The sequence below is a fragment of the Tenrec ecaudatus genome, chromosome 1 (genome assembly GCF_050624435.1).
Source record: "Tenrec ecaudatus isolate mTenEca1 chromosome 1, mTenEca1.hap1, whole genome shotgun sequence".
NCBI classification, from domain to species: Eukaryota; Metazoa; Chordata; class Mammalia; order Afrosoricida; family Tenrecidae; genus Tenrec; species Tenrec ecaudatus.
This window is the reverse complement of record NC_134530.1, coordinates 111,656,220-111,660,165: the sequence shown is the minus strand read 5'-3', so window position 1 is coordinate 111,660,165 and position 3,946 is coordinate 111,656,220. Positions and strand designations below refer to the sequence as shown.

Below are 3,946 nucleotides of genomic sequence, written 5' to 3'. Positions count from 1 at the left end.
AGCATGCATTCTATGGACAAGAAGCAGTGTGAGATCATAAATAATGTGCATTTGTTTCTTTGTCTCTGGGACGGTAGGTAGTGGTTGGATGCTTGTGGATTCTTATTCAAGTCCTAAATTCACCCCAAACACAATCTAGGCTTGGAATTTACCTGAAGCCCCAGGAATAGTTGTCTTTGCGAGCGTCCCAAAGTATCTTGTGTCCTTGCCAAAATATAGACATGAAATAGACATGTGTTTCATAAGCAAAATCTTCACTTACATCCATCTCCTCACTTTATAACATGGTGAATAATGTCTACAAACATTAGATAGGTTGTCAGTCTTAGAAAAATCAACACAATCAAAGGGTTGGGTCAAGCTCATTTCAGAAACTAGTTATTTCTAGTGTATGATTTTTACGCTTATTTCATCACAAAATAGTCTGATCAGAGGATGATTCCTTTTCTCAGAATGCAAAAGCAAAGTAAAATCAATGAAAAAATACAAAACAACTAGAGACAAACTATACTTTTTGTAGAGAAAATATTCTCAAACTAAGTTTTTTTTAAAAATTTCATTTGAAATCCAGTCCTGTCCCTATTTTATTTTTTCAGTCATTAAGTGATGATCATTTCAGGTTCAGTCCTGAAAGATGATTACCATCATTTCACCCTGTCCCTATTTTTAAAAGCTTCTTACTTTGAACTGTCACTATAGAAAATATGGTAAATGGTGCCTATGATATGGGTATATGGTTAAATTTCTTGTAAAAGTATTGTCATCATACTTTTCGAAATGTTTCCTGAGGACTCCCAATACTTGGGCTATATTTCAAACATGTGTAAATTTCAAAGGTCATGTAATCACTCAAGTAATGTCAAACAAGAACACTTCCTTGGGACTAAATTTTATTTCTAAAACAATTTTTGAACTTAATGTTTGTAAAATGCTTGGCTCATGTATACCACTAAATCTGATAAATATAAATTTAATATTTCCCCACGAAAGTACTTACTCAACTTGATTGGCATGTGAAAGACTTTATGGAAATTTACAAGCATACAAGGGGTACTCCTCACAAACAAACAAACAAACAAACAAACAAATCGGTAAAAGCTCCTCTAAGCAGAACTTTCACAGTATGTATTTTTCCTACTAAGCGAGCATCAGGCAACTTGCTCTGAGTTAGTGCACTAAGTGCCATCGCCTGGGAAGGTTCTCTCTGGTCAAGGTGATTTTTTTTCATAAAAGCAGTTTCACTCAAGCCTCAATTTTTGTAAAGGCCAATTTAAGAGAACAGTGTATGGCTGTGAAATTTTGTTTCCTGCTCAAGAAAAATGCTACAGAAAGGGTTGTGATGTTGAACACAGACTACAAGCACAGTGCTATGGGAAACACTCAACTGTACAAGTAATTTTCTTGTTTCAAAAAAGGTGAAATGTCAATTGATGACAAACCTCATTCTGGATGTCTGTCAATTTCCCAAATGGATGAACATGTTGACTCAGTGCATTTGGAGTTTGTTCCATCAGGTCCGACGGTTGATCAAGTTTTCTCTAGATATTCTGAAAAGATTGCCTAACAGTGTTTGACAAAAAAAAAAAAAAAAAGGCCTGATTTGTGGCAGACAGGTTTTGTCACCACAACAATGCAGCTGCTCTCCCAGTCATCTCAGTGCACCAATTTTTGGCAAAATCCAACATGTCTCTCTTGCCTACGCACCTGACTCACGTGACCTCGTTTCGTGTGACGTCTTTTTGTTTCCGTGAATGAAGAGGGACAAGACAGGATGGAAATTTGATGATATAGAAAGAAGTGAAGAGTAAACAAGGGAGGTACCATCCAAACATATGATTTTGAAAAATGTTTCCAAGAATAGAATTGCAGATTTGACAAATGTGTTAAGTGTGATGGAGAGTATTTAAAGGTGATAAATTTATTTTGTAAAAATAAAATTAAATACATAGCTTTTAAAAAATCCATTTTGGGGGTAGCCCTTTGTATTCTTAGGAATTTGCTCTTTTCTCAGTCTTTTCAAATAAAAAATATATCTCTTACTGATCAGATGTAGTTATAATAATCTGGAAGAATTCATAAATAAGGGCAGCCATTATGTTGTCTATCTGGAAAAAAATAGAGAGATGAATTTGTGCAAGTACGTCTTCTCCAACCTTGAATGCACGTGTTTATTTTCCTTGTTCCCATGACAGTTGGCTCTGAATAGAAAATCTAGATTGTGATTTTGCACTTCAGCGAAAAGCATGGCATTGCACAGCAATTTCCCCCTCTCTCTTTTCATTTCAAACTGGAAATCTACGACCATGGCATCAACAGCAGCAAGCATCCTTGTGAGCTGCAGAATCCATTTGCCACATCACAACACTTTCCACAAGGGACACTGTCCATAGAAAGAGGCTAAGTTTGTGAGTGTAGGTGTAAGTTTGTGAGTGTAGTGTAGATCTACCTTGTACATAGCGCAAAAGATGTGATTTACCTGAATGAAGTAATTATTTGTGGGTGCTCTTTTGTGTGCATGGTTTCAAATTAAATATCCTTGTTTAATTTATATTCCAATCTGAGGTTCACTAAACTGGTGAATTTTCCCTGTTACAATACTCTTCTATAATCTTCAGGGCAGTGATATTGGGTTTTATGCCATAATGCGTACAAAACATTCACTGTTTCAATTTTTATTAGTAGTTAGTAAATGCCAATAAATCGATGGCATGTAAAAGGGCATTGCTACCATGGAAGCTACTTGATTTCTGTGCTTTGTCAAGTATACGTACCTCTTAATTCAATGACTTTTAAAGGCAATGCTCGTGGTGGTTTCCCGTTCATGATGCCTGACCTTTCCTTAATGTCAGACATCATTTTCCACGAGCAAGGGAATAAAATATACTATTTATATAATGCTAATAATTATTTTGGGGAAATAAATATAATGTAGAGTCGGTAATGATGCAAAGTTGAGCAGGCCTTGCTCTGCCAGACCATTGGCTTGATGCATTCAATCTAACTATCTACTGTCTGTATAGCAGGCTGCCCAAATACAAGGCAGCAATAGCCTCCCCCCCGGGCCAGAGTTTATCTTACCATTATTTCAGAGCCTAGCTAGTAGCATACATTGTTTCCGAAACCATTTTTCTTACCCACAAAGATGAAATATCTGGTGTTTTTCTTCAGCATCACTTTGCATATTTTCTATTATTCAAGCCATCTTATTTTACCTGTCTGTGTGCTTGTGTGTGGTGCTTGAATTAAGCATCTCACTACTTTCTCACTTAACAGCCAGTTGTCCCAGTATAATCTACTAAATAGTCTATACTTTCCTATTCATTTATACTGTGACATCTGTGATATGCACTGTCACACACACAGCCTATGTGCTTATCCTTGTGCCAATATTACACTGCGTGGGTGGTTATTATTCCATATTTTGTTTGTTAATCACTAAATTATCTCTCTTCCAATTTATTCTTCTCTAGAGTTATTTTGGGTTTTTTTGAAAATGTATTTCTCCATATAAATTTTAGTTTCAAGAAAAAAATTGTTGGCATTTTATTATAATTAAATTAATTTTATGGTTAATTTAGGGAGAAATGACATCTTCATGATATCGAGCCTTCTCACTGATGAACGCCCCTGATGTGATTCCATTTTCCCCCTATGGCATCCCCATGAAAGGTTGAGGATTGTACTGCTGTGATGCATAGGTTTTTTATTTTGTTTGTTTTGCTTTGACCATAAAAACTATTGAGACAAAGATGATGGTTCACAATAACAAACAAGAGAAAACATATTAGATAACTTAAAAAAACACTACGTGAATATTTAACGCAATGAAATGGTAATGATTACAGAAAATGAATGAAATCTAAAAATCACAAATTATTTTTTCATCAACTTGGTGCTTTGATTTGATGTAGATAGGAAGTAAAATACTCCTTACCGTCAAATATGT

General features: G+C 35.3%; 1 non-coding gene across 1 annotated transcript; it reads right to left on the bottom strand.

The window, feature by feature from the left end:
* Positions 1 to 601: 601 nt before the first annotated feature.
* On the bottom strand, positions 602 to 655 carry LOC142437936 (small nucleolar RNA SNORD2). Its single transcript, XR_012782435.1, has one exon. It is a non-coding gene; the product is annotated as a small nucleolar RNA SNORD2 (small nucleolar RNA).
* Positions 656 to 3,946: the final 3,291 nt, after the last annotated feature.